The sequence below is a fragment of the Symsagittifera roscoffensis genome, chromosome 7 (assembly GCF_963678635.1).
Source record: "Symsagittifera roscoffensis chromosome 7, txSymRosc1.1, whole genome shotgun sequence".
NCBI classification, from domain to species: domain Eukaryota; kingdom Metazoa; phylum Xenacoelomorpha; order Acoela; family Convolutidae; genus Symsagittifera; species Symsagittifera roscoffensis.
Genome location: NC_087068.1, coordinates 50673357 through 50698358, shown reverse-complemented (window position 1 = coordinate 50698358; position 25002 = coordinate 50673357). Strand labels below are relative to the sequence as shown.

Genomic DNA, 25002 nt, shown 5'->3' with positions numbered 1-25002 from the left:
CCAAAAAAAAACTAAAAATCAGAGTTGGTAAATTTTACAAACTACGGAATAACTTTCATAACATTTTTTATAACTGCTTTTTAATATTATAGCTGTTTTAAGCAAAAACACTTTCATGGTTTGGAAAAACCTGCTTGAAAAACGTACGAGGTAATAAAAAATGACTTCCGGAAAAATGGAAACACAGCCGACAGAAATTAGGACAAATAATCATAAAGACATCGACAGAAACTAGGACTTATAGACCAAAAAACAATCAGCAATTTTTTATAAAAATCTTTGAAAAAATTATCAGTCTCTCAAAAGAACTAAGGGTTAGTTTTGTTCAAAATTTCAAAAGATCAGCATGTCGGCAGAGTTGGGTTTGTCAGCAGAATTGAACATGCTAGCAGATTTTGTAAGAAAAATTGTTTACCCAAAAAAATATATAATTTTTCGGTTCAAGACTTTGAAGACGAATTGGCCTTTGGTACATTTAATTTCATCAAAATTAGTCGAGCATTCTTTTTAATCTGTTAAACTCTCTTTGTTTTAACCACATAATCAATTGCAATTTTCTATTAAAAAACATGTTTATCCCTGTAATTTTCCGTGTACTTTAGAGATTGCATAAAAACTAAAAGTAACTTCTCCGTGATATTATTGCAATTTTCCAAAAAGGCACTTCGCAGCAATTAAAACAATGCAAAACAAAATATTGAAAAAATAGAGAAAAAAAAACAAAAAACATATCAATAAAAACTGCATATCTTTGTCTCGGATTAGAATCATGAACAATGCTAACAGGCCTTGAGAATTGATGACCGAGCCTCGAAAGTTTCAGCTGAAACCCGATTTCAGCTGAAACAGATATTCGACCCGTTCCAGCTGAAGCAAACAAAATCAATCGAAAAAATTCACCTGTGAAACTACACATCATAAAATCAAAATAATATAAAATGAGCCCATTTAACCAAAAAAAAAACTAAAAATCAGAGTTGGTAAATTTACAAACTCCAGAATAACTTTCATAACATTTTTTATAACAGCTTTTTAATATTATAGCTGTTTTCAGCAAAAACACACTCATGGTTTGGAAAAACCTGCTTGAAAAACGTACCAGGTAATGAAAAATGCCTTCCGGAAAAATGGAAACACAGCCGACAGAAACTAGGACAAATAATCATAAAGACATCGACAGAAACTAGGACATATAGAACAAAAAATAATCAGCAATTTTTTATAAATATCTTTGAAAAAATTATCAGTCTCTCAAAAGAACTAAGGGTTAGTTTTGTTCAAAATTTCAAAAAGTCAGCATGTCGGCAGATTTGGGTTTGTCAGCAGAATTGAACATGTTAGCAGACTTTGTAAGAAAAATTGTTTACCGAAAAAAAAATGTTTTTTCGGTTCAAGACTTTGAAAACGAATTGGCCTTTGGTACACCAAATTTCATCAAAATTTGTCGAGCATTCTTTTTAATCTGTTAAACCCTACTTGTTTTAACCACATAATCTATTGAAATTTTTTATTAAAAAACATGTTTATCCCTGTAATTTTCCTTGTACTTTAGAGATTGCATAAAAACTAAAAGTAACTTCTCCGTGAGATTATCGCAATTTTCCAAAAGGGCACTTCGCAGCAATTAAAACATTGCAAAACAAGATATTGAAAAAATCGAGAAGAAAACAAAAAACATATCAATAAAAACTGTATATCTTTGTCTCGGATTAGAATCATGAACAATGCTAACAGACCTTGATGACCGAGCCTCAAAAATTTCAACTGAAATCCGATTTAAGCTGAAAGAGATATTCAATCAGATGAAAAAATTCGCCTGTGAAACTACACATCATAAAGTGAAAAAAATATAAAACGAGCCCATTTAACGAAAAAAAAACTAAAAATCAGAGTTGGGAAAATTACAAACTACAGAATAACTTTCATAATATTTTTTATAACTGCTTTTTAATATTATAGCTGTTTTAAGCAAAATCACACTCATGGTTTGGAAAAAACTGCTTGAAAAACGTACCAGGTAAAAAAAAATGCCTTCCGGAAAAATGGAAACACAGCCGACAGAATCTAGGAGAAATAATGATAAGGACATCGACAGAAACTAGGAAATATAAATCGAAAAACAATCAGAAATTTTTTATGAATATCTTTGAAAAAGTTATCAGTCTCTCAAAAGAACTAAGGGTTAGTTTTGTTCTAAATTTCAAAAATTCAGCATGTCGGCAGAATTGGGTTTGTCAGCAGAATTGAACATGTTAGCAGACTTTGTAAGAAAAATTGTTTACCGAAAAAAATATATTTTCCGATTACAAGTCACTTGCTCTCTCGCAAGTGAAATAAAAATAATTTCTTGTTTTTTCTGTATGTTGTTAGCCACACTTTGTGCTTAGTGTAAGCTTGTGTATGTTCATTTATATCTTTTGCTACCCACAGACACAGTTTTAAGTACAAAGTGACATAATTATCACTCAGCAACTTATTATTTGAATTAATTAGCTCGCCTCAATTCATTTTGGGTTAGTAGTGTAATAAATAATCAGAAGAGCCGTACATAACCGGTACATTTAAGATTTTGCCAGTTCGCGCGCGGAAAATAGCATGTTCATTAAGTATTGGTTGATGCATGTTTTCCCTTCTAAAGTTTGGGGGTTTTGGCTTGTTTACATGTAAAATGACGTTATATACCTATTATATGCACCCTATTGAACCTAATGCAACCAAACTATATTGTATATAGTAAAGCACAAGATTTTGGCAGCGTAGCTTAACTATTGGCTGCGTTGAATGATTTCCTTCAAAAATGCATGTTTTATTGCTGAATCTCGAAGAAAGGAAAGTTCGTCAAGTGCGGCGGCCGCCACCTCTATTTACGCAAAAATTAATAATCAATTTGACCAAAATAAGAATGAAAAATTACTTTAAGCCAAATGAAGTTAAAAAACAAAGAAAAATTACGAAACATGGAGTACTCTAAAATAATGAAATTGGCTTGAAATTTTCGACATTTCCATTTTCCGTGTCCACAGGAGACTGAAAAAACGTCTGAAATCTATGACAAAAGCTTTGATTTTATAGAAAACTTGAAAGAACTAATAAGTTGAAGTGGCTAAAGATCTTGAAAAATGAGAACACTGATGAAAGCCAAAATTGCCCATTAATTTTGCTGCAGCCATTTTTAAGACTTGCATATACCACTTTTCATAATAAAAAGGAAACATTTTTTGGGGCTTCTAGAAAACGTTTAGTACTTCCTATTAACTTTATTGTGCTAAACGAATTTTTGAAAATATCCATAAAAGCTGACCAAGAAACTGGGGAAAAACTGTAATTTGTGTGCCAATATATACAGCAAAACAGAGTGACCATCGAATAAAGCAGGTGAAAACTTATCTGCGACTTTTAAGGAAAGTAGTTATTCAAATTAGAGCAAAATCAATCGTTAAAGATTGAACACAATATAAGACAAGTTATGGATACAAACTCAAAACTTGATATGAATTCGGAGTTTTAAATTGAGCATCCAAATTTTTTTACATTTTCCATAAAAAAATATGCAATTAAATGACCTTTTTAATTTGATACTGCAATCTGGTCAACTGTTCTCAGAATATTGTAATTAACTTCAAATTGGTTTTAGCTAGAGCTTTCTATTCAAAAGTTTGAAGCGCTATCAGTTATTATCATTGATTAACCCTCTGCTCAACACATTAAATATTGAGTTTTTTTTAATACAAACCTGATCTTTTGAATGTTTCCATGAGAACGCTATTGCCTCTCACAATACGGTGGCTTTTTGACAAAAAAAAATTGATTATACATCTACAACTAATTGTGTTATTAAGAGTTCAACCTTTCTTTCAAACTATGTTTGAGGTGATCCAAGCTTTCACATTTACGTTCTGATCACTAGCAGGATCAAAACAGTTCGAATCATGATATTTTTTCTCATTTTTGCATCGATATTTGTATTCTCTATTAACAAGACTTGCGAAAAACCGTTAGTTGTTTAAAGTTGTAAGATAAAAAATCAAACCTTATCATCAACACTGTAAGCAATGCTTTCACACCAATTTGGCTACAGCAGTTTCCGAAATGTTGTAAGTGCCATTTTGTGATTTCAATGCATTTCGATAAACTTCAATTATGTTGTGTTATCTTAAGCTGGAGCGACTAATAAAGATATGTTTAATTTGCCAATATAAAATTTGTTAGACATTTTTAATTTGAGGAGTTAGAATTTTGAGCCTCAAAGTAGAAAGACTTGCTATTTATTTCAAAGACAAAAGACGTAAGCATTTTAAGCTAATTCATAAATAGCTCTCTCGACTAAATATAGCTTGATTTTAAAACAGTGGTACTGACTGTTTATCTGATTACACAATTGCTTCACTTCAGTGGGTTTATAAGTTTGATTCAAAATTATGATTTTTCAAATGATAACTATTGAAAATTTGTGGTTTATAAAGATTGATCAATCATCCTTCAAATATACAGTACCTGTCACTGAGACTTTGCTCGCTTATTGTCTTCAGCTCTACCAGTACCAGCCGCATGTCATTTTCTACCATTCCTCTATCGTGTTCGTCTGCACGATCAATGGTTTTCCTCAATAAACCATAATTTTTTAAATAATTTTGTTATCGTAATTTTTATCTCAATGAGCAACAGTTCATCAAACACTTTGGACTCCATGCTGTGTCCAATTGGACTTGTTGTTTGATGCTTCCATCAACAAATTTTTGTGAAAACCCGAAAACTGATCTTTCATGTTACAATTTTAAAACATTTTTCATAATAATTGACTGCAGATAAATTGAAATTATCAATACTGCATATGCCGCTTTTTCAAACTGAATTGTTAATGAGGATACCTGGAAGATCAAATATTTCAAGGAAAATTAAAAAAAAATTATGCATAGTATAATCAAGAAAATGAAAAAAAAACTATCAGGTTAGTGTCTCGTTGATTATTCTAGAATTTTCGAGAAACTTAGTAAGAAAGATAAGAAAGATTTGGATTGAGTTACATATAAATACTTTTAATGAAACAAAATAAACGATTACAACTATACTCAAGCATACATTCCCCAACAAACATATAAAGCTGCATACTTGTATAAACATAAAAAACAAAAATACATTTTCATAAGTTGCAAACTTAAATGCATACTTACAAAATATAGTCATACGTATTTTCCTACATACATACGTTTATTCATACACATTTAAATACTTACATAAGGTTATTCATACCATATTACATACAAAAACAATTACATACGCACTTACTGAATACAAACATACATACATGAATACATAAGCACAAACTTGCATAAACAAATACATACAGACATACTTACAAATATATATACAAAAATAAAGTTACTTAGAGACATTCATACAACTATACATACAAAATTACATACATATCTGCAAAAATACTTCCATACATACAAACATTCAAAAATGAAGTCTTACATAAAGGCATGAATACAAACATACATGGTCTTATACATAAGAAGAATGCGAATAATCTATCATGTATACATAAGTTTTACATACTTGCTTACATAGTTTTAAACCTGAATTTTACATGTATACATACAGTTTGCAAAACTAGACACACAAGCAAGTTTTGCTTACACATATGCAAAGATTTTACTTTTTAGTTTTGCTGACCTTTAAAATACAACCACATGTAAACACACTAACCAACTTACATTCACTTCACAGTTTTAAGACAAATATATACACTCATTCAGACAAAAGGAATCACGCTTTACAGACTGGCATTCATACGTCTTTAGATACAATCATATAAACGTGCCTTTCATACTCATATACGAATATGCATAAGTACTTGCCTACAAACAGACATGGATTGTATTTTACAAGCATGAAAGTACTCATGTGTACACACTTTCATATTAAACAAAACTTTCAATGCTTTTAAACTGAAAAACATAGATTTATACGAAATAATTGCTTGTGTTCATTCCTTCAGTCAAGCACACATGCAGTCAAGAGTTCTTAAATACAGATAAACATACAAATAAAGATAAAATTTAAATATTCGAACGAATACACACAAATAGTATGTGCATACATGGTTAATTTCCTTTATACATGCAAAAAGTTGTACACTTTTACATAGGTACATACAGTTTACATAACTAGACACACACGCAAGTTTTGCTTACACACATGCAAAGACTTTACTTTTTAGTTCTGCTGACCTTTAAAATACAACCACATGTAAATACACAAACCAACTTACTTTCACTTCACACTTTCAAGACAAAAATATATACACACATTCAGACAAAAAGAATCACGCACAACAGACTGGCTTTCATAAGTCTTTACCTACAATCATATAAACGTGCCTTTCATACGCATATACGAATATGCATAAATACTTGCCTAAAAACATACATTGATACAAAATATTTGTTCGTATTCATTCACTCAATCAAGCGGACATGCAGTCAAGAGATCGTACTTACATAAAAACATACAAGTTTACATAGCTTCTAAAAAATCAAATGAATACACATAAAAGTATGTACATACATGATTAATTACCTTTATACATGCAAAAATGTGTAAACTTTTACATAGATACCTACAGTTTACATAAATACACACATACGCAAAGCAAATTTGCGTACTTATATACTATGCATGTAGTATCTTGTCAAACTTTCAAGAAAAACTAGAAACATTATAAGATATCAAGTTGGGTTATAGTTATTCTTCTAGTTTTGGTTTACAAGCGCATAAGTAAACAAATTGTAGTCATACATACAAACACATCAACTTGCATACATACACGCATACACAAAAAATATTTACTTGCATTTGCTTATAGATAAATACATATATTCACATAAAAATATAATCATTAGGTTTTTTGTATAAATTAAATCAAATACAGTCAAACCTACATACACAGTTTAATTTTTACAATGCAAACGTCGCAAGCAGAGATTTGCAAAGAAATGCCAGCTTTCAGCCGAGTCATCTACACAATTAAGCAAATTTTTTATTCTTTAAAAAAAATAAAAAATGGCCTAAAACAATTTTTTAATATGCATGTTGATCTCCCAAGCGAATTTTCCAACGATATCAAACTTCTACTCAAAATTGACCTGTGAGTCATGAGAAGCATTTTTAGTGGTCAGAAGAAAAAACCAAGGCTTACTAACTTGCATAAAACGGGAAAAATTCAAAAGAATATGTTGAAAGTTTTTTGTTGGACGGTTCGAATAGAGTTTTTTGACATATCGAAATATGCTCTCATGAAATTGTTTATTTTTGTACAGAAAATTTAAGACAGTGGAAGTTTTGGTTTGAAACAAAAAATTTAGCCATTGTTTTGAGATTTGTAATCTTTTTTTTTAAAAAATTTTGTTTTTTGATACATTTGTTGGTTCTGTAGTTTGATATATCTTCAACTGACTATTAGGCTGCAGTTTTAACCTTAGACCAAGTTACATTGACTAGAGTTGCACGTTATATTGTTTTCTCGCTAAACCATTGAAAATTTTGTTGTTCGAAAAAATATATGTAGCTCTGAAAAAGCTAATTAACACAGGTTCAACTGTTTTTTTTTCATCTTTTTTTCCCGTATTTATGCAATATCGATCGTTTGAGCTATAGTATCTTAGAAAAACAATCTTTTAACTATGATAAAACTAACGGTAAAAGATATGTTTTAGAGAAAACGAAAGTTGTTCTAAGCTGACGTTCAACTGATTTTTTCAGAAATAAAGAAAACTTTCAAAAAATTTCAATTTGTGCAAAATAAACAACCCAATCTTCTTTTGCGAATTTGAAATTTCTAGAACGTCCATTTTCCAGACATGTTTCTAAATGGAAAACAAGTTTTTTATAATTTTAAGGAATTAAAAAAAAATTGTTCTTTTTGTTTTTTTTTAAATTTAGATTACAAAACAAACAACTAAACATTATTAAATTCAACTGAAGTATTTTAAAAAAGCAACACAAAACGCAAAACAGACTGAAAATTTTTCAATTGACGCCACGTATAACAGAAGTTGATGCGTTCTGATCATTTTTCTTGTTTTTTCGCATTTTTTTCTGAACAGTTCACCACATACTAAAAATTTAACAGATACTACATTAAAAAATTTCTCAATCGTTTCTTAGCCTAGCTAACCTAATATGTGCAGTTTTAAATAGTAATAAAGCTATTACTAAAATCAATTAAATTTTTGTTTCAGATTTTTAAATAATTCTCACTAGGTATTTCATATGTAGTGTAAAAAAACGAATGCTTATTTATATATGAAGTATACGGGTATGTAAGTGTCTAAGTTTGTACAATTTTTCCATCTCAATTTCGGGCTGACTCCTGTATGGGTTTATTCATTTTTGTATAAATGAAAAAACTCAAAATGAACTTGACTTAAGTCCTATTTTATCATGAAAAGTCTTGTTTGTGTCACGTCAACGTAAATTTTTATTGTACAAAATCATGTTCAATTCATAAACACGTGCATCTTTTTTTTTGTATGGGATAAGTGTTTGAATGAGTGTTTTTAAAATAAAAATTGTTTAGTTCGTTTATTTGTTTTTGTTTAGGAAAGCCTGTAACAGAATTCTATTCTATGCTGATAATCTTGCAAAACGTTGGTCCTACTGTTGTTGTCAATATCAGTTTTGCTTAAAATTTAATCTGTTAAACAAGGCTAGATCTTATACACATGCCCTTTATTAGCAGGTTTTAATTTTTTTTTTCGTTTTGCATCAGTTTTGTTGATCTTTGATAAATCAGATGATTGCATGTTTCGCCTAAAATGCACAAAAAAGCTGCTGTTATTCACTTAAATGCAATCAAAACTGTCATCCCAACAAAAAAACACTATTTTACCGAATGAGGCTAGGACAAGATTGGAACAGACAAGTTTAAGGATTATCAAGCGAATTTTAAAATTATTAATTTGATAGATAGATAATTGGGTACAATTTTTTAAAAGTCTTTGTGGCAAAATTTCTTGAACATTGGTTGCATTTAAGTGAATAACAGCAGCTTATATGTGCATTTTGGGCGAAACGTGCAATCATCTGATTTATCAAAGATCAAAAAAACTGATTCAAAATGAAGAAAAAAAATTAAAACCTGCTAATGAAGGGCATGTATATAAGTTCTAGCCTTGTTTAACAGATTAAAATTTAAGCAAAACTGACATTGACAACAACAGTAGGACCAACATGTTGCAAGATTATCAACATAGAGTAGAATTCTGTTACAGGCGTTCCTAAACAAAAACTTAAACAAATAAACGAACAAAACAAATTTTATTTTAAAAACACTCATTCACAGCATCATTCATCTCATACAAAAAAAATAGATGCACGTGTTTATGAAATGAACTTGTTTTTTTTTACATTGAAAATTTACGTTGAGGTGACACAAACAAGACTTTTCATGATAAAACAGGACTTAAGTCAAGTTCATTTTGTGATTTTTCATTTATACAAAGATCAATAAACCCATACAGGCGTCAGTCCGAAATTGAGATGGAAAATTTGTGCAAACTTAGACACTTACATACCCGCATACTTCATATATAAATAAGCATTCGTTTTTTCACACTACATATGAAATACCTAGTGAGAAATATTTAAAAATCTGAAACAAAAATTTAATTGATTTTAGTAACATCTTTATTACTATTTAAAACTGCAAATATTAGGTTAGCTAGGCTAAGAAATGATTGAAAAATTTTCGTAAAACCATATCACACACTATATGTCTATGTAGGCAAAGAAAAACGTTTTAATGTAGTATCTGGTAAATTTTTAGTATGTGGGGAACTATTCAAAAATCAAGCGCAGCAAAAAAATTTGAGATGAATTATTTTTCTACTTAAAGTGGCTCTCCTGATGGCATAGTTTTGATCACATAAGTGCATGTATACATATGTATCATAATATACAAATGTATATAACCACATAGATACAAAGTAGACATTAATCTTGCTTACATTTACAAATGAAAATTGATTACAATGCCTATCCAAATGCACTAATTTTATGTATCCAAACCTGATTGATAATCTGTACCCACTTACCATCTGATGAAACAATCTAGAATAATGAAGAGAACTAAAAGGAAGAATTTGGATTGATTTTGACATCTAATTTAATTTTCAATTACAAATATTTATCCTAAATTGATTCGAAAATTTTTTAGAACAACATGCTTGTACATCATTTCTGATATAACATTTCCAATACAATCAAACCGTAAAGCATGTAAATATCTAACATGCAATGCACACAATTTACACATAGTTATATTCCTTTGTAGTATCTGGTTGAACATAGTACAGATACAACACCTAGTAAAATGTTCTAGAAATAGTGCAAGGACTAATCTGGAATTAAAGCTACATTGAGTTTGATTTGTGGCTTTACTTTTAGCTATTGTTACACTTCTGAACCTGTATACATCAAAATTAACAATTACACATACCAATAAACACGCGTAAAAATCAAACACAGACATAAATACATAAATTCCAGTTTATTCGAACCCTTCGCTTATCAGCCAGTGATAGATCATACACAGCGTAGCCAAATTGGATAAATTCCCAGCAGAGAAACAAATTCCGGTAAGACTAAATCAGGTTGAAATGTAAAGGGTTTCTTTTTGAAAATGTTCCTGGTTGTGGACTGACATCTATACCCAATCATAAATCTCAATCGAACATGGGGAATTTTATGCGTTCATTTTAGATTAGCCGCTGAATACAAAATATGAATGTGAGCCCAAAACTGTGCTGTGATTTAATAATTGTCCAAAACTGTTCAATTTGAAGAAGAGAAGAAGAGTCGATAAAATTACTATCAAAAAAAGTTAGAAAAGATGTGGTCTTGTTTATACATAACAAAGCTTTTATAAGCTATTTCCTTTCCAATCCATGATGAGACTTGTTCGGTTTTTAGCGCAATAACAACGTCTCTGCAGGCGCGTGCTTTCATCATTTGATTCATAATTTTACCCGTTTCAATTCAATGTTTGCTCTCCGTTACCGCTTAACTTTAAAAAACTGTATTTGTAATTTTGACTGATTCCGCTCAAGAACGTACTAATTTGACAAGACTGCTCACGGAGATTTTCTTTCCTTACTAGACAACAACTAAGTTCAAATAATGAGAATTGGATCACTCTAAATCACATATTTTCTATTTAAATTATCTTATTTCATTTATATCTTTTAAAAATATAGTTTGAAAGGCCATCAGAAAAGATGAATTTTTGATCATCAGAGTTCATATCATCGATTCAGCGCCAATAGCCAAAGTTATGTTAATGAAAGATCTAGGTTTACTCATCTCCTTATGAGTGCATTCCTCTTTTGTAGAGTCAAATTGGATCTTGCCAGGAAGCCGAGAGGCCCAAGTCGGCCTGGAAATGGAGCCACCAGCTTCATCTTGTTACTCTCGTTGCAGGAATCAGTCTAACAGTGAGCCCTTGGCGCAGTCGGCAGACAACCGAAATAAGCCAAATGTAAACGCCAGTTGCTCGCAAAAAAACAAGAAAAATGATCGGAACGCATCGATCTCTGTTATACGTGGCGTCAATTGAAAATTTTCTGTCTGTTTTGTGTTTTGTGTTGCTTTTTTAAAATACTTCAGTTGAATTTATTAATGTTTAGCTGTTTCTTTTGTAATCTAAATTTAAAAAAACAAAAAAAACAAAACTTTTTTTTAATTCCTTAAAATTATAAAAAATTTGTTTTCCATTTAGAAACATGTCTGGAAAATGGACGTTCTAGAAAATTCAAATTCGCAAAAGAACATTGGGTTGTTTATTTTGCACAAATATAAAATTTTTTGAAAGTTTTCTTTATTACTGAAAAAATCAGTTGAACTTCAGCTTAGAACAACTTTCGTTTTCTCTAAAACATACCTTTTACCGTTAATTTTATCATAGTTAAAAGATTGTTTTTCTAAGATACTATAGGTCAAACGATCGATATCGCATAAACACGGGAAAAAAAGATGAAAAAAAAACAGTTGAACCTGTGTTAAATAGCTTTTTCAGAGCTACATAAAATTTTTCGAACAACAAAACTTTCAATGGTTTAGCGAGAAAACAATATAACGTGCAACTCTAGTCAATGTAACTTGGTCTAAGGTTAAAACTGCAGCCTAATAGTCAACTTAACATATATCAAACTACAGAACCAACAAATGAATCAAAAAACAAAATTTTTAAAAAAAGATTACAAATCTCAAAAATGGCTAAATTTTTTGTTTCAAACCAAAACTTCCACTGTCTTAAATTTGCTGTACAAAAATAAACAATTTCATGAGAGCAATTTTCGATATGTCAAAAAACTCTATACGAACCGTCCAACAAAAAACTTTCAACATATTCTTTTGAAACTTTCCCGTCCTATGCAAGTTAGTAAGCCTTGGTTTTTTCTTCTGACCACTAAAAATGCTTCTCATGACTCACAGGTCAATTTTGAGTAGAAGTTTGAAATCGTTGGAAAATTCGGTTGGGAGATCAACAAATATATTAAAAAATTGTTTTAGGCCATTTTTTTGTTTTTTAAAGAAGAAAAAAATTGCTAAATTGTGTAGATGACTTTTGTGTATTTGTTTAAACTGTAGGTATCTATGTAAAAGTGTACACATTTTTGCATGTATAAAGGTAATTAATCATGTATGTACATACTTTTATGTGTATTCATTTGATTTTTTAGAAGCTATGTAAACTTGTATGTTTTTATGTAAGTACGATCTCTTGACTGCATGTCCGCTTGATTGAGTGAATGAATACAAGCAAATATTTTGTATCAATGTATGTTTTTAGGCAAGTATTTATGCATATTCGTATATGCGTATGAAAGGCACGTTTATATGACTGTAGGTAAAGACTTATGAATGCCAGTCTGTTCTGCGTGATTCTTTTCGTCTGAATGTGTGTATATATTTGTCTTGAAAGTGTGAAATGAATGTAAGTTGGTTTGTGTGTTTACACGTGGTTGTATTTTAAAGGTCAGCAGAACTAAAAAGTAAAGTCTTTGCTTGTGTGTAAGCAAAACTTGCGTGTGTGTCTAGTTATGTAAACTGTATGTATCTATGTAAAAGTGTACAAATTTTTTGCTTGCATAAATGTAATTAATCTTGTATGCACATACTATTTGTGTGTATTCGTTTGATTATTTAGATTTTATCTTTATTTATATGTTTTTCTGTATTTAAGAACTCTTGACTGCATGTGTGCTTGACTGAGTGAATGAATACAAGCAATTAATTTGTAAAAATCTATGTTTTTCAGTTTAAAAGCATTGAAAGTTTGCTTGTTTTTAAATTGTACATATTTATGATTGAAATTTTATGTCTGTTTAATATGAAAGTGTGTACACATGAGTAGTTGCATGCTTGTAAAATACGATCCATGTCTGTTTGTAGGCAAGTACTTATGCGTATTCGTATATGAGTATGAAAGGCACGTTTATATGGTTGTATGTAAAGACGTATGAATGCCAGTCTGTAAAGCGTGATTCTTTTTGTCTGAATGAGTGTGCATATTTTTCTTAAAACTGTGAAGTGAATGTAAGTTGGTTTGTGTGTTTACATGTGGTTGTATTTTAAAGGTCAGCAAAACTAAAAAGTAAAATCTTTGCATGTGTGTAAGCAAAACTTGCGTGTGTGTCTAGTTATGCAAACTGTATGTATCTATGTAAAATGTAGGTTTAAAAGTATCTAAGCAAGTATGTTAAACTTATGTATACATGATAGATTATTCGCATTCTTCTTATGTATAAGACCATGTATGTTTGTATTCATGCCTTTATTTAAGACTTCATTTTTGAATGTTTGTATGTATGGAAGTATTTTTGCAGATATGTATGTAATTTTGTATGTATGGTTGTATGAATGTCTCTAAGTAACTTTATTTCTGTATGTATATTTGTAAGTATGCATTTAGGTTTGCAACTTATGAAATTGTATTTTTGTTTTTATGTTTATGCAAGTATGCAGCTTTATATGTTTGTTGGGGAATGTATGCTTGAGTATAGTTGTAATCGTTTATTTTATTTCATTAAAAGTATTTATATGTAACTCAATCCAAATCTTTCTTATCTTTCTTCTTAAGTTTCTCGAAAATTCTAGAATAATCAACGAGACACTATACTGATAGTTTTTTTCATTTTCTTGATTTGCAAAACAGTTCGAACAATTCAGTTTGAAAAAGCGGCATATGCAGTATTGATAATTTCAATTTATCTGCAGTCAATTATTATGAAAAATGTTTTAAAATTGTAACATGAAAGATTAGTTTTCGGGTTTTTACAAAAATTTGTCGATGGAAGCATCAAACAACAAGTCCAATTGGACTCAGCATGGAGTCAAAAGTGTTTGATGAACTGTTGCTCCTAGAGATAAAAATTACGATAACAAAATTATTTTAAAAAATTATGGTTTATTGAGGAAAATCATTGATCGTGCAGACGAACACGATAGAGGAATGGTAGAAAATGACATGCGGCTGGTAGAGCTGAAGACGGTAAGCGAGCAAAGTCTCAGTGACAGGTACTGGATATTTGAAGGATGATTGATCAATCTCTATAAACCACAAATTTTCAATGGTTCTCATTTGAAAAATCATAATTTTGAATCAAATTTATAAACCCACTGAAGTGAAGCAATTGTGTAATCAGATAAACAGTCAGTACCACTGTTTTAAAATCAAGATTTTTTTAGTCGAGAGAGCTATTTATGATTTAGCTCAAAATGCTTACGCCTTTTGTCTTTGAAATAAATAGCAAGTCTTTCTACTTTGAGGCTCAAAATTTTAACTCCTCAAATTAAAAATGTATAACACATTTTATATTGGCAAATTAAACATATCTTTGTTAGTCGTTGCAGCTTAAGATAACACAACATAATTGAAGTTTATCGAAATGCATTGAAATCACAAAACTGCACTTACAACATTTCGGAAACTGCTGTAGCCAAATTGGTGTGAAAGCAATGTTTACAGTGTTGATGATAAGGTTTGATTTTTTATCTTACAATTTTAAACAACTAACGGTTTTTCGATTACAAGTCTTGTTAACAGAGAAGACAAATATCGATGCAAAAATGAGAAGAAATATCATGATGCGAACTGTTTTGATCCTGCTAGTGATCAGAACGTAAATGTGAAAGCTTGGATCACCTCAAACATAGTTTGAAAGAAAGGTTGAACTCTTAATAACACAATTAGTTGTAGATGTATAATCAATTTTTTTTGTCAAAAAGCCACCGTATTTTGAGAGGCAATAGCGTTATCATGGAAACATTCAAAAGATCAGGTTTGTATTAAAAAAACTCAATATTTAATGTGTTGAGCAGAGGGTTAATCAATGATAATAACTGATAGCGCTTCAAACTTTTGAATAGAAAGCTCTAGCTAAAACCAATTTGAAGTTAATTACAAGATTTTGAGAACAGTTGACCAGATTGCAGTATCAAATTAAAAAGGTCATTTAATTGCATATTTTTTATGGAAAAAGTAAAAAATTTGGATGCTCAAATTAAAACTCCGATTTCATATCAAGTTTTGAGTTTGTATCCATAACTTGTCTTAGTTTGCGTTCAGTCTTTAACGATTGATTTTGCTCTAATTTGAATAACTGCTTTCCTTAAAAGTCGCAGATAAGTTTTCACCTGCTTTATTCGATGGTCACTCTGTTTTGTCGTATATATTGGCACACAAATAACAGTTTTTCCCCAGTTTCTAGGTCAGCTTTTATGAATATTTTCAAAAATTTGTTTAGCACAATAAAGTTATTAGGAAGTACTAAACGTTTTCTAGAAGCCCCGAAAAATGTTTCCTCTTTATTATAAAAAGTGGTATTTGCAAGTCTTAGAAATGGCTGCAGCAAAATTAATGGGCACTTTTGGCTTTCATATGTGTTCTCGTTTTTCAAGATCTTTAGCCATTTCAACTTATTAGCTCTTTCAACATTTCTATAAAATCAAAGCTTTTGTCATAGATTTCAGACGTTTTTTCAGTCTCCTGTAGACACGGAAAATGGAAATGTCGAAAGTTTCAAGCCAATTTCATTGTTTTAGAGTTTTCAGTGTTTCGTAATTTTTCTTTGTTTTCTACCTTCATTTGGCTTAAAGCAATTATTCATTCTTGTTTCGGTCAAATTGATTATTAATTTTTGCGTAAAAAGAGGTGGCGGCCGCCACACTTGACGAATTTTCCTTTCCTCGAGATTCAGCAATAAAACATGCATTTTTGAAGGAAATCATTCAACGCAGCCAATAGTTAAGCTACGCTGCCAAAATCTTGTGCTTTCCTATATACCATATAGCTTGGTTGAATTAGGTTCAATAGGTTGCATATAATAGGTATATAACGTCATTTTACATGTAAACAAGCCAATACCCCAAACTTTAGAAGGGAAAACATGCATCAACCAAAACTTAATGAACATGCTCTTTTTAGCGCGCGAATTGGCAAAATCTTAAATGTACCGGTTATGTACGGCTCTCCTGATTAATTATTACACTACTTGGGTTGATGTGTGAGTCGGATTAATTCGCACCAAATATTATGAATTTGAATTAAAACTGGAAAAAAGCGCAACAAACAATGACAATTTGCCAAACTGGCTAATTTCAAATACTCATAACTACAAGAAATTGGTCACAGGTGAGTTGTTCATATCTGAGATTTTGGAACTGATATCTTTCAGAATGAAATTGCTAGTTGAAAAAAAAACTGAATTTATCTGGAGAAAAATGCACTTCAATTTCAAATATTGTGCCGCTTTTTTGAAATAAGGAACAGTAAGTGGAACCGAATAAGCTGGTTAAAATTAAATATTAATAAAAAATTACTGATTAAATTTATTGTTCCGACCATTTCACCAAGGTGGTCTTCCATACCAAGGTGCTATTTTTCCTTATCTTAATTTGACAACTTTAAAAGAAACTTGAAGAGGATCAAGTCTGGTAACCAATTTATGTCCTTATAACCAGAAAATATAGAGCATGTGCTACAAATTCAAAAACAAACAAACTGAAATTTATCAATTTTGTGGAAAATTTGGTCATCATGCATCGCCCAAAATGTTATGGAAATGTTTTTGAAATTCAGTTTCATCCAATTTGGACAAAGATAGTTGTTTTGCAAGTAGCACAGAATATTTCGACTAATTTATAAAAAACTACAAAATAGTTCTTCAAGTGACTAGTTCTTGAAATTAGAGTAGTGTTTTGCGCTTGGTGCAATGAGAGAATTCCATACGGGTAAAAAATGGTAACTTTTTTATAATTGGCAACAGTCTTCAAAAAAAATCAAAAGAAATTTAGAAAAAGTTCTCTTTTTTAAATTTATTACAGCATGAAACGTTTTTTGGGAGAACTTCATTGTCAAGTCACCACTAATTGATGCTTTTTTAAAAATAAATAATTCTTGTAAGATTATTTTTTTGAGCCAAAATCATGTGCTTTTTTACAACGAACGCTTTTCAATCGCTTCAATCGCTCGAAATTAGTCTAAATCTATGAAGTTTCATTGCAATTTTTCTCAACACTGAGACCACTAATTGAAAAATTGTAATGATGTTTCAAGTAAGACTGAAATGCTGTAATACGATAAATTACTCGATTTGTTCCGATAATTGTTTGTGGCACCTGATTTTTGCGTGGAAAACAAAAAACAAAAACACAACCGAACACAAATTTTTTCCCCATTTTCCATTGACAGAATAATAAAACAGCAGGTTAGATTAACACCCGTATCTTTGTCATTCAACCAGTTTTTAATAAAATTAATCTGATGAGAGCGGATAAAAGGCACTTTTGAAATTAATTGCTTAAATTTAGACATCAATGTTTTAATTGCTTAAAATCAGAAATTCTACTTTTAATTTGTATCAAACGTTTGATATCAAAACTGTCAGCGTAAATGGTAAATTTCTACAGATCCAAAAGTTCAAAGGACCCGAAATTAAAATTTGTTGCATAAGTCCCAATTTTTTTTCTTGAAAACTGAATAATCGAACTTTGAGCCAACGAATTGATGAATTATTTTTGTTTATTGTTATAAACATTTTACAGCGCTGATTTAAATTATCAGGACAAAACGCATAAAACTTATAACTTCAAACAAATGTGTTAAACTTGTGTTAAATTTAGTTAAAAATTGAGGCAGACACAATTTGCCTAAAGTCTTAGCTGCATCATTATGGTGCAATTTGCTTCGCAAAAATTGGGCCCAAAATGTCACCTCAAAAATGAATCATCTTTTGGTTTTTTAAATATAAAAAACTATTGATTCAATTGCTGATCAAAATTATTTTATAATGATCCTTCTATATAACCCAACAAAATTTAAGAAGGGTATAATCTCTAAAAAGATTGCCACAAAACATTTGAAAAGGTTTGTAAAAAGAGTTTATTATTTTGTTAAGCTAACAAATTGATTTTATCAAATAAAAAAAAAACTAATTTTTCCCTCATTTGAAGATTGAATCCTTCTTAAATTTTATTGCAGTATTTAAATAGCTCAATTTTATTGTTCCGACTTTCGATATGAAAGTAACGGAATATTTGTGCTCGGGGTGGGTTTTTTTTCTTCAGACAAATTTCGACTTTTTAACTAGCCATTTTTGACGGAATTTTTTAACATCATTCGAAAGGTATTGTTGTCTTGAGCTCAAATTTGAAAAGATATTTCACCTGTGATCATTTTTCGTAAAGTTACGGAGGTTTAAAGATTGCCATTTTGGCCAATTTGGGACAATTAACGCGCGATATATTTCGCGCTATTAAGCCGTCTTAGAAATCGTTCCAAATTGGTTAAAAGAAGCTTATTTGCCATAATTGGTTTGTTACAAAGAGCGAAATCTATCCTTTTGTACTTTGTATGGCGTGTGGGGGGATGATTTTCATTAAAAAATTTCAAATTTTAGAAATTTTTTTTTTGATTTTGTTTTATTTCATTGAACTTTTAAATGTTATTACTGCTCCATAAACCTTAAAAGGCAGGCGGAACATTCAGGGCTTTGCCCTGATACGAGCAGTCTTGTATAAATTTGTCGTCAATTGACTCTATAGTTTTGGCGTAGTTTTTAATTGAAGGAAAAAAAAAACAAATATGGTCCGTTTTGAGGTACATTTTTGGGCCCAAAATTTGCAAACAAATCGCCCTATATTTTTCTGTTTAATATCTAAGCAAATTTTGTCGTCATCAATTTTTACTTCAATATAACCCAATTTGAGAGAAACTCGAGAAAAAAGTTCGATTTTTTAAATTTCGAGATTTTTACGGATAATTAAACTTCTAGCAAGCTTTTTTCCATCAGGGGGTATGATCTTTAAACTTCTAGCAAGCTTTTTTCCATCAGGGGGTATGATTTTTAGAGCAAATTTTTACCGCGTAGTGGCAACGCAAAAATCAGTTGGAATTTAGAGACGAAAAATGTAGTCTTCGATCAACAGAAACTTTGTAGAATTTATGCGACTGCTTTTTCATTTTGGGAACTATCGGACTGATTTTCAAATTTTAAACTTATGAATGCGCACCGCGCATTTAAATCGAATCGACATTAAGATCGGCTGCAGACTTTAGATTTGCTTACACCCGCGTGAAATGAAACAATGAATCATTTTAGACTAACTGTTTACTTGAAAAGGCTTTTGAGTCATCAGCAATCACTTTTGTTTTAGTGGGAGGAAATTAATTTTTTAAGAATCAATAAAACGTTTTCAGTTATTCAAAATGTTCAACAAAAATTATGCATTAAAAACTTAGGCAATAGCCAATTTTTTTCGAAAACCAGGCTAAGCTGCACCTCCTTACTCATGTTCCTTTTTTATCAACGAAAGTTTTAGGAAAAGTAGAAAGAAGGCATAAAATGTAATATTTAAAAATGCAAAAACAAGCTAAGTTTGCAATGAAAAACCAAAACAAACAGTCAATTACAGGTTCATATCGATGACCTCTGGATTACGCAGCATTCGACATCCTGACTGAGCAAACCACTTGTTCCAGCTACCTCATACAAATCTTTTAATAGAAAAAAATTATAGCGAATATGAAAAAAAATTAGTTTTTTTGCTTCCTGAATAATTTCTAAAAATTATTGATTTTGTCTTCTAGTTAAACAATATTAATTTTTTTGACAAGCTCAAACCAGGCAAAAGAAATAATTACGTGAACAGGAGATTTTTCTTATAAATGCCACCAATTTAATGAAATAATTTCAAGAAATTGCCGAGGAGGAGAATAAACAGACAAAATATACTGTATTACACAAAAGTGAAGCTGAGCTTCGTACTACTTGCGATTGAAAAAAAAAAGTAAAAAAAGCAAAACGTTGAAAAAACTAGTTCTACCACAAAATAAGTTTTTGTTTGTCTCGATAGAAGTTCATTCTAGGGGAGCATGCCAGAAATTTGAGTTTTGATTTAAAAACGAACAAAACATACGAAGGGGAAACAAAGCCAAAAAATTTTGAGCAGACACAAGTTCACCAAAAAAAATTTGATTTCATAATTTTTTTACTGTGTTAAGTCCATTTAAGACTAGAATGCGCAACACATGATCTTTCAACTACAACAATGTGGAAACAAGAAAAAAAATCGAGAAAAAAACTACAGGAAAAAAATCACTGATGTGGCAACTTAGCCGACAATATTTGAGAAGACACCTGTTGAGAAAAAAAAATTGAATCACAAAATTTTTCAAATGTTTCAAGTCCACCTCCTTGAACCTACGCAGAACAACACTTGAAAACCGATCAACGCCCAAAAAACATTCAAATATAGCTAGACGCAAAAAAAACGTAAGTTTTTTCTATTAGCAAACAAAAAACAAAAGAGGGTTTTTTCAATAGTTTTTTTTTGTTGAAACTGCTCAAAATTGGAGAAACTCAACAAATGCATTAGGAAAATTAGCAGACCGCAACTCAACTTGACATTGCAAAGCGATGAACTGAAATAGCAGTTTTCGTTAAAATAATTTAAAAAATTTGAATTTAAAAATTTCAGATTTGCTGGCAACTTAGACTTGCTTGGTCCTCATTTTTCATTTAAAATAATATGGATTAGAAAGCGATGAACCAATAATTTGAATTGTTGTGAAAAATTGCAAAATTTTATAAGTTCAATTAAAAACCAGAAGAAACTATTAAAAAAATAAAAAAACAAAAGCATCAAAGGTTTCAAACGAAATTATTATTCAAACTGGAAAACACAACGCAAAAATACGAAAATAAAAATTTTTTTTTTTTAAATTTCACAAAAATTGTTATATTTTTTTTCATGTTCAAATTTTTCACTTTTATTAAAAAAGTCTATGAAATTGATTTGGAAATTTTCAAAATAAAAAGTAAGAAGGAATTGAAAAAGAGTAGTTCGGATTCGGAAAATAAGCCGACACAGTTAAAGCCGACACTCATGCGCCGCAAAGATACCAAAAAAATTTGGCACACAAAATACTATTAAAGGAACTCATAACAGACACGCAAGGCCCATGCCTAACATGCATCCATTAAATTCACCTCTCCAGTAAAACACGTTTATCTTTTTCACGTTCAAAATCTGTGCCCAAATTTATTTACGGGAAAAAGTCTAGTACCCGATTGCAATACCCTTGCTTATCGCAAAGGTAAAAAACTCCCGAAAACCATACACCAATTATTTTTCAATATCATGGTTGAATCAATGATTTTCGATTTGTGTGAAAGGTGGCTATATTTGAATCAAAACTTGTGCAGTGGAAACTAAGCAGGCAATATGAAGACAAACGAGTCTGAAAACCATTTTTATGGGGAAGTTTTTTAGTTATCAAAAAAAAAAATTGGCCGGGCTCAAACCAATAATTTTTGGGTACGCCAAGCATGGACGTTACCTCTCGGTTAAACGTGTGGCAACATCTAAAACATTCAATGACTATGAACCGAGCTATCATATGAGTATATGATTTTTGTAGACAAGTTGCCTTCTTGCAAAAAAATCTTTGCTCTGACTCAATAACCTTGCTCAAGAATTAAAATCTTATTATTCAGTGATTCTTGTGCTTAAGTTGCTTACCTCCGAAAAAATTTTTTGCTTCGATTTGATAACCTCGCCAAAGATTTCACACAGAGGCGAACTGTAATTCGCAAACACTTGCGAGAACACGACCAAAAAGCAACTCCATCAAGTGAAAGAAGAAAAAGTAGAAATAAGCCTTGAATTAGCAAAAACTCGGCTATGTGTCGGATTTGAATCCGCTTCCTGGCACGTTTGATTCTCATGCACTAACCACTATGCCACGGATGCTTAAAATCCCCAAAAACTAGCCACCAATAAAACAGCTACTCGTGCTAATAAATTGCCAATTCGATGCACAAAAGTAGAATTAAATGCAAAACGACCACATTCTGCATAAATTGGAAAGCATAAAGCCAAATTATATATAAGTTATGCATTCCAAAAAAATTGCGAGATACATTAAGATGGAAAAATTCTGAAATTGAGCTTCTTATTGTTGAATGCTGTTTGAAACAAATATTTTTTTTCGGTTCATTTGATGAATTAAAAATGCATGTGGTGTTACCTTTTTACTTATCAAATGTCAAAGCATATTTAATATTATGTTGCTACCAGAATCTACTGATACAAAAGAGCCACCGAAAGTAGAACTTTCAATTGCGACTAAGGTTGGAAAAAAAGTGTGTACCAATACACTGTGCTTCGCAAGTGTAAAAATCAAATCGCTGAAAATAAAGTCTAGCGTGAATAATGTTTAACACAGAGGCACAACGAAGCTTCTCACAGCTTGCGATGCAACATAACAAAGCAGTTCAAGGTAGCAGACATAAGAAGAAAACCAATAGATCCAAATAAAAAAAAACACTTCAAAAAACACAAAAAAAATTCAAAATGAAGCCTGGAATTATGTTCTATTTGCGGAAAATACGTCCAGAAACACAATCAACGGCAATTAATGAAAGTTCAAAAAATATCTACGGTATTTGACCCTACAAAGTTTAAAAAATTGTGCATAGAATCGATATTGTTGTCACTAAAAAACTTGGAACCTATACATTTTCTAAACTCACTTATATTTGTCTATACATATTCCACAAACTTTTTTTCTGTTTTTAGACTGCTTCAACGAGATCTCAAGGTCTTCTCTGGCTGGCAGCCATGAAACACTCCTACGCAAATGAAACAACCATTTTAAAGATGCTGAAAAGGAATTGCAATTCATGAACTATATAAGTAACAATCGTCAAGCATGCAACGAAATGCGGAAACAGTATTTTCAGTAAAAGTTTTCACAATTGAAAAAATTGCTGTTTAAGTCCATTATTTGCATTCATCTACTCATCTACAAACCGGAAAAAAATGAACCATTTTTTAAAAGCGTTTTTCAAATTTCAACACAGAGGCAGAACGAGGCTCCGCACCACTTGAGATACAACATAAAATTAGCAGTGCAATCTAACAGACAGTAAGAGAAAACCACAAAAACCAAAAATAAGAAAAAAATAACACTTCAAAAAACCTAACTGAAAATTATCAAAATGTTGTCTGGAAGCATGAAACACAATCGACAAAACACAATTCAAAAAATACATAACAAGCTGCAACTGAGCCGACAAAACTTAAATGATTTCCCGTAGAACCAAAAATGTGGCTGCCATGAAAAAACTTCGATCGAACCATAATTTCTTTTCTAAGCATTTAAGAACTTTGTTCGATCCGGAATGAAGCTTAAAATTTTTTAGCCGAATAAAAGCAAAAAATAGTAAAAAGAAAAACGTCAAAATATACAAATTTACGGCTAGTAAAATCAAAATTGCAGTAATTCAAATTACTAACAGTAACTACATTGAAAATTGGGTACAGAAAAATCAGTTCTACGATGTGGCAAGTAAGCTGACAAAACCAAAGCAGACAAACTATATAGCCGACAATTTGTTTGGAAAAGAATATTTCCAGTTTAAAAAGAAGTTCCTAATCAGATTAGAACCCAGGACCTTTGCCGTCCCAGAATTATTCTTCTCCTCCAGGCTAAGTGCCGGACAAGCAAACATTCAAGCGATTCTGTTAAAAAAAGCTGCTAACCCAAAAACTCTTACAATCCGGTTTGATAACGCTTACTCATCTTTCAAGATATTTTCGAGAAAAAAAAACAGCAGATCAAAAAACATATATTGAGCAAATGTTGTTAAGCTATTAGTTTTTTGATGCTAACTTTTTCCGTATCTCAATTTTTGCTAAATTGAATGATGTTTGCAAAATTAAATTGGACTGATTTGTTTTTCACAGATAAATTGCACTTCGCATACACAAGCAAAAGTCTGACCGGTAACGCTACTGGGAAAAACTAAATGAGTAAAACTTTGACTCTACAAAATTTTATAAGTGGCGCACGCCAATTATGACGCATAAGCAGTGACGGTCAGTTTGGAAAAAAAACCAACTAACATGCCTGAGTTTATACAGCTGACATATTTCAATTAGTATACGAAAAAATTGATGTAAAACATCCGAACCTGCCCAGGTTCGAACCTTTTTTTTGTTGCGGGTCTCCTTCCCTACCTCTACGCTACAGATCCATGCTACCTTGAAGCTAAAGTGCTATTTGTAATATTATAGTCTGTGTTAATATCCTTAGCATTGGCTGTACTTAGTAGCTGTTTATTGATCAAAATGAACTCTTGCAAAATGAGCACACTTTGTGGCAAAAATATTTGCGTTGCAACAATATTTGCGACTTAGGTTGGAAAAAAGAGTTTCTCACAGTAACACAAGCTTTGCTTGTGTAATAAGGGACCTCTTGGCCAAAATGAAAACGTGCACCCAAATTTTTGCCAGCAACCTGCTAATCTTGTTTTCTTTCCAAAAAGTTTTTTTTCTGAAATACTTTTTTACACTTGAAGGCCTACTGCCAAAAACGTGTCGATGGTAAATTTTATTCATCTGCGAGGAAAGTAGCTGCACGATGCAATGTTA

General features: G+C 30.9%; 1 protein-coding gene across 1 annotated transcript in view; it reads right to left on the bottom strand.

Annotated features, from left to right (window-relative positions):
* Positions 1-25002, bottom strand: part of LOC134851354 (uncharacterized) — a 280704-nt gene that overhangs the window by 44103 nt on the left and 211599 nt on the right. The gene's annotated exons all lie outside the window — the stretch shown is intronic.